Genomic DNA, 13,021 nt, shown 5'->3' on the forward strand with positions numbered 1-13,021 from the left:
CGGGGATTTGAACAGCTTCCGGGTCATGTGGCCAGCATGACTAAGCTGCTTCTGGCAAACCAGAGCAGGACACGGAAACGCCGTTTACCTTCCCGCCGGAGCGATACCTATTGAGCTACTTGCACTTTGATGTGCTTTTGAACTGCTAGGTTGGCAGGAGCAGGGACTGAGCACAGGAGCTCACCCCGTCACGGGGATTTGAACCACCGACCTTTTGATCGGCAAGCCCTAGGCTCTGTGGTTTAACCCACAGCGCCACCCACGTCCCGAACATCAGAGCCAGGAGCTATAAGGCTACATGAGCTTGAAATGGGGGTCGCTTTTCCATTTTGCCTTACCGAGAGCTGAGCAGCACCCAGACCCTGGCACACCCTGAAGCAGCCTGGTCCCGTAGGAAAACCTGGAACTTGGGCAGGGGTGAAAAGGAGAGGCGCAAGGGATGCTTCAGGTGCAGTTCCCGGGCACGGCATTTTCAGAGTGGGAGCAACCTGGCGACCAGCTTCTTTCCATCCCTTTCCCAGCTCTGCAATGCAGCTTTCTTAAATATTGAACAGGCTGGCTGATGCAACTCTGGCGGGTAAAGCCAAGACTGAGGGACCGCTTGGCTTTCTTTTCTCCCCCACGTTGAGGAAGCCTGAACGCAATCAATCTTCATTCAGGAAAAGAAGGGGGAACGACCAAAGAGGACGTGGCGAGAGGAGAAGAAAAGTAAGGGGGAGAGATCCGCAGAGCCTCTCCCTTTGCACGTGCCAAGAAGGTGCACCGAGGGGCAGGGAAGGCGGTCGGCTTTTTTCGGGGCCCATTTCCCCGCAAGGAGATGGGCATAGGGCTGGGCGACTGTCCAGATGCTGGTGGACTCTCAGGGATGCTGGCTGTTGAGAACTTCTGGTACACAAGGTTATTATGTAATAGGTTAATGAGAAAATATGCAAGCTGTGGAGCAGGTAGGCACCCAGATGAGCAGCGCTGGGCTTTTAAAGCAACTTCAGCTCCGCACAAAGCGATCTGCCAAGCTGGCTCCTTGCCACCCACATGCAAAAACACAGAGGCATCTGCATTGCAGGGGGCTGGACTAGATGACCCTTGGAGTAGCTTTCAATTCTACAGTTCTATTATTCTTCAAGGTGGCGCTGTGGTCTAAATCACTGAGCCGAGGGCTTGCAGATCAGAAGGCCGCAGTTCGAATCCCCGCAACAGGGTGAACTCCCGTTGCTCGGTCCCTGCTCCTGCAAACCTAGCAGTTCAAAAGCACGTCAAGTGCAAGTAGATAAATAGGTACCACTCTGGCGGGAAGGTAAACGGCGTTTCCATGCGCTGCTCTGGTTTCGCCAGAAGTGGCTTAGTCATGCTGGCCACATGACCCAGAAGCTGTACGCCGGCTCCCTCAGCCAGTAAAGCGGGATGAGCACCGCAACTCCAGAGTCGTCCACGACTGAGCGGTGAGGGGTACCTTTACCTTTATTATTCTTCACTGGCTATGTTCAAAAGAGCTGAACGCCTTAACTGCAGCCTCCTGAACCCAACTGGGAGAGGGCTTGCAGGAGCCCCAGCCCCCAGTGAATCCCCTCTCCCCACTGTCAGCTATTAACGCTGGACAGGTAATGTCCACACCTGTTAGGACCCTATGGGCATAGCAGAATGAATTCAGTTCAGCAGATAGACGGTCTTCGGGGGAGAGATGGTTGCAGGCAAACCCCATGGTCCAAATCTCCCAAGAGCGGGGCAATATTTTCAGCCTGAGGACGACATTTCCTTGTGGGGTATAAAGGTAAAGGTAAAGGAGTCTTGCACAAAAGTCCAGTCAAAGGCGGCTGAAGGGTTGCTGTGCTCATCTCGCTTTCAGGCCAAAGGAGCCAGCGTTTGTCCACAGACAGCTTTCCGGGTCAGGTGGCCAGCATGACTAAACCACTTCTGGCGCAACGGAACACCGTGTTGGAAACAAGAGCGCATGGAAACGCAATTTCATTGGCCCCCAGTACGTTTCCGAGCACAATTCAAAGTGTTGGTGCTGACCTTTAAAGCCCTAAACGGCCTCGGTCCTGTATACCTGAAGGAGCGTCTCCACCCCCATCGTTCAGCCCGGACGCTGAGGTCCAGCTCCGAGGGCCTTCTGGCGGTTCCCTCGCTGCGAGAAGAGAGGTTACAGGGAACCAGGCAGGGGGCCTTCTCGGTAGTGGCGCCCGCCCTGTGGAACGCCCTCCCAGCAGATGTCAGGGAAATAAGCAACTATTTTACCTTTAAAAGACAACTGAAGGCGGCCCTGTTTAGGGAAGTTTTTAATGTCTGATGCTGTATTGTTTTTAATATTCAGTTGGAAGCCGCCCAGAGTGGCTGGGGAGACCCAGCCAGGTGGGCAGGGTATAATTAATTAATTAATTAATTACCTTCCCGCCGCAGTGGTGCCTATTCATCAACTTGCACTGGATTGCTTTTGAACTGCTAGGTTGGCAGAAGCTGGGTCAGAGCAACAGGAGCTCACCCCATCAAGTGGATTCGAACTGTCGACTTTCTGAACAGCAAGCCCAAGGGGCGCCCTGCCCCACCCAGAGCACAAATGACCCCGCTCCCCAGCCCACTGTGCACACACACACACACACATGCCCCGGGCACCAGCAACGGATGCTACGCCACTGCTCAAAGACTGCAGAAGAAAAATGAGCATCAGCTGCTCTTCCTCCAGTATGAGCTAGGCATGCAGACATCAAACCCAAGCCCTCTGCCTGCTTTGCTATCAATCTCTGCCCAGCATTTTCCCAGGAGCTGGGAACAACCTGCAGATTTTGCCAGTGCCAACACTCCTCTCAAACGGGTGGGGGGGCCCTCCTCCATAAACAGCCCCCCTTCCTCCTCCTCCTCCTCCTCCTCACACCCTAATTCTTAGTCACCATCTATTCCAGGCACAGGAGGTATCTCAAATTGGCTCTCAAAGATGCCCCACAGCTCCCAATTAGCAATTTAATAAGCCGTTGTCTGGTGCATCCATCTAAGCAAAAAATGTATTTCAGAGAGCACAGAGGTTTCGAGGCCTATCAGCACACGGCATCTCGCTTTTAATGATGCTCCAGCTCCTCTATCAGAGCTGCGCATCCCAATTAAAACCATGCTCAACAAAGACCCCCTTGGCAGCGAGGGCAGCGGCGCAGGGCGGCATTTGCTAAGAACACAACGCCAAAATGGAAACAGCCGTCAATAAAAGCAGATCAACAGCACGGCAGGACCGTCTTCTCCCATATTCTCAACTGGGCGTTGGCTTGCCGTGATTGCTCAGTACCCAAAGAAGGCACTCTGCACATGCTCCTGTCGACTGCTCCACACCGTTCTGCCTAAGCGTCTGCCCTTGCAAAGCCGCTGCTGTAGAGGTGAGCAGAAATAGATAAGAACGCCCAAAGAGCTTGCTTGCCAATGGCCCACCTCGTCCAATCTTATCTTTGTCAACCTGGTAACCTCCAGATGTTTTGAACTACAACTCCCATCAGCCCTAACCAGCACAGGCTGGTGGGCACCTGTGACCTGGCAAAGAACATCAGATGAGACAATGACCCATCCAGTCCAAATTCTGTTCTCACAGTGGCCAACCAGAAGAAGAAGAAGAGTTTGGATTTGATATCCCGCTTTATCACTACCCGAAGGAGTCTCAAAGCGGCTAACATTCTCCTTTCCCTTCCTCCCCCACAACAAACACTCTGTGAGGTGAGTGAGGCTGAGAGACTTCAGAGAAGTGTGACTGGCCCAAGGTCACCCAGCAGCTGCATGTGGAGGAGCGGGGAATCGAACCCGGTTCACCAGATTATGAGTCCACCACTCTTAACCACTACACCACACTGGCTCGTGGGAAGCTCGTGGGAAACTCGAAAGCAAGACCCAAGCGCAAGAGCACTCTCCCTTCCAGTGGATTACAGGAACTGGTTTTCAGAAGCACTCCTGCCTCTGAAGAAGAAGGCAGAGCAGAGCCATCCTGGCTAGCAGCCATCAATAGCTTGGACTACTGCAATGTGCTCTACGTGGGGCTCCCTTTGAAGGTGACCCAGAAACTACAACTAAGCCAGAATGCGGCAACTAGACCGGTGACTGGGAGCAGCCGCCAAGACCACATAACACTGCTCCTGAAAGACCTTCATTGGCTGCCAGTATGTTTCTGAGCACAAGTCAAAGTGTTGGTGCTGACCTTTAAAGCCCTAAACGGCCTTGGCCCAGTAGACCTGAAGGAGAGCGTCTCCACCTCCATCATTCCACCCGGACTCTGAGGTCCAGTGCCGAGGGCCTTCTGGCGGTTCCCTCACTGCAAGAAGTGAGATTACAGGGAACCAGACAGAGCGCCTTCTCGGTAGCGGCACCCGCCTTGTGGAATGCCCTCCCACCAGATGTCAGGGAAATAAGCAACTATCTGACTTTTAGAAGACATCTGAAGGCACCCCCGTTTAGGGAAATTTTTAATGTTTGATTTTTTTTATCGTGTTTTTAATATTCTATTGGGAGCTTCCCAGAGTGGCTGGGGAAACCCAGCCAGATGGGCAGGGTATAAATAAAATTATAATTGTTGTTGTTGTTACTACATGAAGAAAGACTTCATTTTATCTTCCAACATTTAGCTTTACTGCATGCCCACAAATTCAAATGCTATGAGAGAGAAAACCATTTCCGCCACAATCAACTGGCCCTCTGGAAGACACTAGGCATGCATTTAAAGAACGTCCCACGCACATTTAAAGCACATGACTACCCCCAAAGAATCCTGGGAACTGTAGTTTGCTATGGGTGCTGGGAATTATAGCTCCGTAAGCTACAGCTTCCAGTGGAATTTATGGTGCGGATCTGCCCATAGGTAAATGTTTCAGAGGGAAAGGAATTATGTTGCCCAACTTAGAGGCAAGTTCAATGTGTCAGGATAAAGTACGAGCCCCAGGCCCTGCTTTGTGCCCCTGTTGCTCTCTTCCTGGAAACACAGAAGATGGCAGGCCTGGAGTTGCAAGCCAGGGGTGGTGTGGTGTTTAGAGTGTCCGACTAAGGCCCGGGAGATCAGGGTTCGAATCCCCACTCAGCCATGAAACTCCCTGCAATTAATGCTCGCGACTGCTTTGCACTGGTGTTTGCTTTAGGGAAAGAGGTCGCTTTGCTAACCATTTCACGGCATCGCTTGAGTTTGATTTCCTGAGTGCTGCCGCGAGCAGGTGTCTTCTTGTTCCAGCGCAGCGCAAAGAGCTGGAAGGGACTTAAAGGCTCATCCAGTCCAACCCCCTGCAATGAACGAATCGCAGCTAAAGAACCCCTGTGTTCCTCTTCTGAATGCAATGCAACCTGGGAGAAGGAGGGGCTGGAATGTGGGGTTAAACCCCTCCCTTCTGCACCATGAAGTCAACAGCAACCAAAGGACTGGCATCACCTCCAGTCTGTTCCCAAGGTCGAAGGATGTGTTCATGGAGTCCTCCTAAATGTGGCCCTCAAGGCCTCTTTCTCTGGCCCCTGGGTCTCTCCCTGGGCCACAACCCTTCCGCAAACCACACCCCCTTCCCTGCCCCTGTCACGGGCTGCCCTCAAGTGTTTGTGCCTGGCTGGAAGGTGTCCCTGAACTGCTGTTTTGCCTCTCTCTTGCCCAGATGGAAGACACGAGAAATCCCGGGGGAAGCTTAGTGCACAAAGGGAAGAGTTGTACCTGATGCTCCACCGGGTCTTGCGTCTGGCCCCACCGACTGCAGGCGTTTGTCATTATTTTGCATTTACGTATTTATATCCTGCCTTTCTCCCAAGCCAGGAACAACTTGGTACTCGTACGTTTTGGCTCCCGAACACTGCAAACCCGGAAGTGACTCTTCCAGTTTGTGAACGTTCTTTTGGAAGCCGAACGTCCGACAGGGCTTCCGCGGCTTCCAATTGGCTGCAGGAACTTCCTGCAGCCAATCGGAAGCCACACTTTGGTTTCCAAACGTTTTGGAAGTCAAAGGGACTTCTGGAATGGATTCCATTCAACTTCCAAGGTACGACTGTACATTTAGAACCAGCAGTTAAAGTGCAGTTTGCCCTGACAGCAGCCCAGCCGTCTGCGCCATCTGCTTCTCAGTTTCCAAAGGCCTGTTGGAGCACAAAAGGTCTCAGCCTTAGGCAGATGGATAACAGGGAGGGAGCCGGTCTGCCCTCTGCTGGGAGCGAATCCCAGAGTTTGGGAGCAGCCACAGAGAAGGCTCTCTCGCATGTCACCACCAGCCATGCCTCTGATGTTGATGGGACAGAAGGAAGGTGCTCAACCGAGGATCTTAGCACCCAGGCAGGTTTGTAGAGTCACGCCTTGGGTTACAGACGCTTCAGGTTGTGTGTTTTCGGGTTACAGACATGCCGAAACCCGGAAGTACCAGAATGGGTTGCTTCTGGGTTTTGGCGCTCGTGCATGCGCAGAAATGCTAAATCGCACTTTGCGCATGTGCAGAAGTGCCAAATCGCAACCCGCTCGTGCACAGACGTGGCACTGCTGGTTGCAGACGCTGCGCGTTGTGAACGTGCCTCCCGCACGGATCACGTTCGCAACCCATGCGTCCACTGTATAAGGAGATGCCTGGGCCCCAGCCTGGCCAGCGTCCCTGGGAAAGTGCCCCATCAGGTAATGTGGTCCTTCGTCCGAAAGAGGCTCCCTGCCCTAGAGCCTGCGGGAGTGGGGTCCTTTCCCTCTTTCCTGGGAGCCAACCACACCCTGGGCAAACCCCAGTTACACTGCAACAGCAGATCCCAAGAAGCTGAGGCACTTCATGGGATTCCTGAACGGCTGCCCAGCCTCCCTTCTGCTGCGGCAGAAGGCGTCTAGGAGCTGCGCTCTGCTCACAGAAGGGAGAGGCAAAATTAAACGAAAACAGCGCAGGAGCTTTTCAATGAAACACGGCCTTCTTTCCTCCTCCTCCTCCTCCCCCCCCCCACCTCAAAGCTCATTCACAACTCACGTTCCATTCTTGAGAACGAGGAATCCAGTGTGTTCCCGTTCCAGTCCGTCGTTGCCGAGAGAGCGCAAGGGAGCCGCCTCTGCTGCAATGTGAATTTCCTCCTGCTTGGTGCAGACATCTGCAGGGTGGCGAGCAAATTCGCCAGGCGTGCCCACCCCCAGGAAGAAAGAAAGAAAACCCCTGCGATTGGCAACGGCTGCAGAGGAGAAGCAAAGCACAGCTCCCCGGCAGGTAGATCGCAAGTCACTCAAGAAGAGAAGCTCCAACTCTTACCCCAGCCATCATTGCAGGCACTGGGAACATTGGGCATCACAGCCTTTTCCTGCAACCCCCTGCATACAGAAGAGGTCTATCAATGGCTACTACTAGCCTCTGCCTTCCACAGTTGGATGCAACAGTGCTTCCAAGTTGCTTGAAGCCACAGGAAGGGAGAAGGCTCGTGTTCAAATCTTGCTTCCCAGTTTCCCACAGGCATCTAGGTGGCCACTAGGATGCTGCACTAAATGGGCCACTGGCTGATCAGAAGGTCGGCGGTTCGAATCCCCACAACGGGGTGAGCTCCCGTTGCTCAGTCCCTGCTCCTGCCCACCTAGCAGTTTGAAAGCACGTCAAAGTGCAAGTAGATAAATAGGTACCGCTCCGGCGGGAAGGTAAAAGGCGTTTCCTGTAACCTGAAGCGTCTGTAACCTGAAGAGTCTATAACCTGAAGCGTCTGTAACCTGAGGTACCACTGTATTGAATTAGCAGCACCAAAATGGCAAGTTTGGACAGGGTGGCCAGCCTGGCCAGTCAAAGCTGCTCCTACCGTGTGGCCGCTGTTGCATGCTGGCAGCTTCTAGCAGCCACAGGGGAGAGCTGAGTGCGAGGTGGGGACCAGAGATGGACAAAGTACCCCAGAAGGAGCATACATGTCCCCTAGCAGAAGGTGAAAAAGCTAAAGGACCCCTGGGTGGTTAAGTCCAGTCAAAGGCGACTATGGGGTTGCAGCGCTCATCTCGCTTTCAGGCCGAGGGAGCCGGCGTTTGTCCACAGACAGCTTTCCAGGTCATGTGGCCAGCAGGACTCAACCGCTTCTGGCACAACGGGAAACCGTGACGGAAACCAGAGCGCACGGAAACGCCGTTTGCCTTCCCACTGCAGCGGTACCTGCTTTTCTACTTGCACTGGTGTGCTTTCGAAATGCTAGGTTGGCAGGAGGTCCCTCCATCTTGGGGATTCAAACCACCAACCTTCTGATCGGCAAGCCCAAGAGGCTCAGTGGTTTAGACCACAGCGCCACCCACGTCCCTTGGCCTCCAGCAGAGGTACTACCCCATCCTTAGTACCCCATACGCCCCCTCTACAAGCACCAATCATTACCAAACTTCAGTCTACTAAAATCTTCCTAGCAGCCCCTTATGAATGGGATTCCCTCTGCAGACCACCTCAGAGGGCAACCCCTCACAGTTCAGGTGACCTCGTCTCTAGTGACCCTGCAGAAGAGCAGAAGGAGGGAGTCAAGCAAGCTCTCTCCAGGAGGCCTTGTTCTGTAGGCTTTCTGCTCCCTTTCTCTGGAACTGAACCCCCTGCTTTTCTCTCTCTCCCCGTCCCTACCACCCAAATTTGGGGCTTTCTGACACTTTACACTAGGGGTAGGCAAACTAAGGCCCAGGGGCTGGATCCGGCCCAATCGCCTTCTCAGTCCAGCCCAAGGGCGATCCAGGAATCAGCGTGTTTTTACATGAGTAGAATGTGTCTTTTTACTTAAAATGCATCTCTGGGTGATTTGTGGGGCCTGCCTGGTGTTTTTACATGAGTAGAATGTGTGCTTTTATTTAAAATCCATCTCTGGGTGATTTGTGGGGCCTGCCTGGTGTTTTTACATGAGTAGAATGTGTGCTTTTATTTAAAATCCATCTCTGGGTTATTTGTGGGGCATAGGAATTCGTTCATTATTGTTTTTTCCAAAATATAGTCTGGCCCCCCACAAGGTCTGAGGGACAGTGGACCAGCCCCCTGCTTAAAAAGTTTGCTGACCCCTGCTTTAAGCTATGCTGGAAGAAGAAGGCACCCACTCACCCCAGCGCAGAGGAAATTAAGCCTGAGAGATGCAGGACATTGACATTATTGGCGAGGTAACCTCTTTCCCTAAAGCAAACATCATCACAGAAGAGCCGTGAGCATTAATTACAGGGGAAACAGAGCAGCTCTCAAAGTACCTGTGTACACAGGTAGATAGGAAGGTAAACAAACAGATGTGGAAAGGAAGAGGTAGATCTAGAACAGGAGGGAGGGGGCCACTTTATCCAGGATAGCTAGATTCTTTTGCAATGGGGGGGGGGTCTCAGAATGTGCACCACGACAGCAGCACTGCAGCATTTCGGGGAATGCCATCCTGACAATCTCGTCTAAGCTCTCCAGCGCACGGTTCCTGGAAAATGTGTCTCTGTGGACCTTGAGTCCTGCAGCGTGTTTTGTTTTTGTTTTTTTTAAATAATTTTTATTCATTTTCCAAACAAATTTTATACAATCAACAAATTATTTTGCACTCATTCTTCAATTTTTGACTTCCCTCAGTTTCTCTGTCAAACTTTCGTGAAATTTCTATTTATTGACGCATTTCTAAACATGATATTGCCTTTCCCAACTCCTTTTCCTCTTACTCTCTTTTTTGCAATATTTCTTACTATCTCACAGAGTCTCTTCACCTGCAGCGTGTTTTGGGCACCCACTGCACTGAGAAAGCTGTGGGTGCAGGGCAGCGGGCAGTGGGGGGGGTGGACTCACTAGGGTTCAGCCTTAAGGTTTTCAAAATGTCCTAAGGCAGGAGGAGAAAGGAAGCAAAGTCTGCAGTTTTAAAATAGCGCTTTGCCCACCCTTCTCAGGCCCCCCAGCTGGGGAAACAATTAAAAATCATTTTTTTAAAGTGAGAGCTGGACCATAAAGAAGGCTGATCGCCAAAGAATTGATGCTTTTGAATTATGGTGCTGGAGGAGACTCTTGAGAGTCCCATGGACTGCAAGAAGATCAAACCGATCCATTCTGAAGGAAATCAGCCCTGAGTGCTCACTGGGAGGACAGATCCTGAAGCTGAGGCTCCAATACTTTGGCCACCTCATGAGAAGAGAAGACTCCCTGGAAAAGACCCTGATGTTGGGAACGATTGAAGGCACAAGGAGAAGGGGACAACAGAGGACGAGGTGGTTGGACAGTGTTCTCGAAGCTACAAACATGAGTTTGACCAAACTGCGGGAGGCAGTGGAAGACAGGAGTGCCTGGCGTGCTCTGGTCCATGGGGTCACGAAGAGTCGGACACAACTAAACGACTAAACGACAACAAATACATCCAAATGGCAAGCAGTACAGTAAGCATAAAAATCCATCACAGATGATGAGGCCATCACACACACCTTCCCAAAGCCAGAATGAAGACCTTATAAATCAGCTCCTCCTGCCCCCCCCCCATACACACACCAAAAAGAGAGAGAACATTATAAGCAGCACTCAAGCAGGCAGAGACAAAGACAGAGATAGTGATGTTATAAGAATTTAAGGTCTCAAATATATAAATTAAACGTTCATAAATTTACAAGGCAAACACATACCTAAGTATGTAAACCACTTGTCTGAAATAGTACAGAACCATCCTGAAACCATTCTGAGTCTCCCAATTTTGCCATTTCGGCATAGTCCCTCATCTTCATCAGCCATTCTTCTCACAGAAATAAGGTGGGTCGTGAAAATGGACACCTCAGGTGTCAAGAGCCAGGGTGAAGAGATGTGTCTTCATCAACCTCTGAAAGCTGTGCATTGAAAGCACCAGGCGCACCTCTGTGGGGAGCGAGTTTCTAAGCTCAGGGGCCACCACAGGTTTCCAAGCGGGAGCTGATCACGGTGAGGGTTTGTCAAACGTGCTATCCTCCTAGCACGTTTCTCCCTTTCGTCCTGGGGGGTTCAAGCATCTTCAATTGGAGCCCTTGCAGGCCAGTGTTACCCACTTGTCAGGGTTTATACTACATTTTCTTTAGTTTTGCCTTGAGAGAGTCTTTAAACCTCTTTAGTTGACCACCAGCATTACGCTTTCCATTTTTAAGTTCGGAATAGGGTAGTTGCTTTGGAAGACGATAATCAGGCATCCAAACAACATGACCAGTCCAACGAAGTTGAATAGATTTGATGGCACATATATACAGTGGTATGGGACGCGGGTGGCGCTGTGGGTTAAACCACAGAGCCTAGGACTTGCCGATCAGAAGGTTGGCGGTTCGAATCCCCATGACAGGGTGAGCTCCCGTTGCTTGGTCCCTGCTCCTGCCAACCTAGCAGTTTGAAAGCACGTCAAAGTGCAAGTAGATCAATAGGTACCACTCCGGCAGGAAGGTAAACGGCGTTTCCGTGCGCTACTCTGGTTTGCCAGAAGCAGCTTAGTCATGCTTGCCACATGACCCGGAAACTGTATGCCGGCTCCCTCGGCCAATAAAGCGAGATGAGCGCTGCAACCCCAGAGTCTGCCACGACTGGACCTAATGGTCAGGGGTCCCTTTACCCTTTATACGGTGGTACCTCTGATTGCGTACTTAATTCGTTCCAGAGGTCTGTTCTTAACCTGAAACTGTTCTTAATCTGAGGTACCACTTTAGCTAATGGGGCCTCCCACTGTCGCCATGCCACTGCCATGCAATTTCTGTTCTCATCCTGAAGCAAAGTTCTTAATCCGAGATACTATTTCTGGGTTATCAAAGTCTGTAACCTGAAACATATGTAACCCGTGGTTCCACTGTACAATCCCAGCATAGGATGTAGGGGCTCACAGCAAGAACACCCCAACAGATCTTGCTTCTCCAATTGTGGCATGGAGCAAACAGGACTCTGCTGTCTCCAGCCCACTCCCAACTCTGCTTTCGCTCACACAACATTTGACTATTGTGCTGCTACCTAGGAGCTAGAACAACTCCTTTGGTTATGCTAGTCATGGTGGCCAAAGCCATTATCAAAGGGGTTGGTTCGACAAGCTTGTTCTCTTTTGTTATAACACCCCTCCCCATACAGGATCCCCAAAATAGGAAGGGACTTGAGGCATCTTCCAGGCTGACTTCCCCCAAACCCACAACCTCTGGATTTTTTTTAGAAAGGGGAGGCTGTTACATCAAGAATGGCTTACATAGAGACATGCCAGGCGCACGCATAATCTCTCTCCAGCATTTATATTTATGCCACAGAACGCAAACAAAGTCCTTGGCATTAGCAATTGAACCAAATTATTTATCTGTTATCCTCTTAATAGCAGGTGCAGATTGTTCCTCTCCTCACTGGAGAATTATGTCCTTATTTTGTTATGATGATTAAACCAGGAAAAAAATCCCATTGTAGGGGAAATTCATCACAGAAGAGCCCCCCCTTTTCTTTTCTCAGACGGCACGACAGCAGCAGAGTTCAGAAAGAGAGAAAATAAACATTCTGCTGCTCCATATGCTTTGGATTTCTGAAAATGGCAAAGCAAAGCAAGGAGAAAATTCATGCCTGGGGTACAACTAAAGGAATACTACCTGTGCAAGTAGAACGGCCATAGCTCAGTGGCAGAGCTCCTCCTTGGATGAAGAAGGTCCCAAGTTCCAGTGTTGGTGGGGTTGGGAGAGACTCCCTGCCGGAAGCCCTAGAGACCCACTGCTGCCTGTCAAGTGTAGACAGAAGGAGCTAGACCAGTGTTCCCAAACTTGGATCTCCAGCTGTTTTTGGACTACAACTCCCATCATCCCTAGCTAGCAATTCCCATTGTAGGGCCATAAGAAATACTCCCTCAAAGGCCTTTCTGAGAAAGGAGAGGTCCGTCAGGAGAACACGGCTGGCATTGATGGAACAGGCTTAAATGTTTCTTATTGAAGGTTGTAAAGAGATAAGCAAACTCAGGGATGCACATGGCCGTGGTGTTTTTGGGGGGGCCATGGCAGGAAGGAGGGAGGCCAAGACCTTGCATGGTAATAGGAACTTACTATAACTTTCGATTTCCCAGAAATCAGGTGGTTTACAAGAAATCAGGTGGTATTGTATTCTGCAAATGTATAAAAAGCTGGCTCGTTCAGAATTCGGGGGGCAGACATCGGGCAAACGCTTGTCTGTAC

General features: G+C 51.0%; 1 protein-coding gene across 5 annotated transcripts in view; it reads right to left on the minus strand.

The window, feature by feature from the left end:
- The window catches only part of RPH3A (rabphilin 3A), a 116,292-nt gene that overhangs the window by 85,409 nt on the left and 17,862 nt on the right, over positions 1 to 13,021 (minus strand). For 2 of the 5 annotated variants that reach the window (XM_053401219.1, XM_053401215.1), the window contains exon 1: positions 6,924 to 7,089. The exons of 1 other annotated variant lie outside the window; for it this stretch is intronic. The gene's annotated coding sequence lies outside the window, so the exon portion shown is untranslated. Of the gene's footprint in view, positions 1 to 6,923; positions 7,090 to 12,448; positions 12,506 to 13,021 lie in introns of those variants that run through there. 2 more of the 5 variants (XM_053401217.1, XM_053401220.1) reach the window with 2 other exon arrangements.

This window comes from Podarcis raffonei, chromosome 8 (assembly GCF_027172205.1).
Source record: "Podarcis raffonei isolate rPodRaf1 chromosome 8, rPodRaf1.pri, whole genome shotgun sequence".
Lineage (NCBI taxonomy): Eukaryota > Metazoa > Chordata > Lepidosauria > Squamata > Lacertidae > Podarcis > Podarcis raffonei.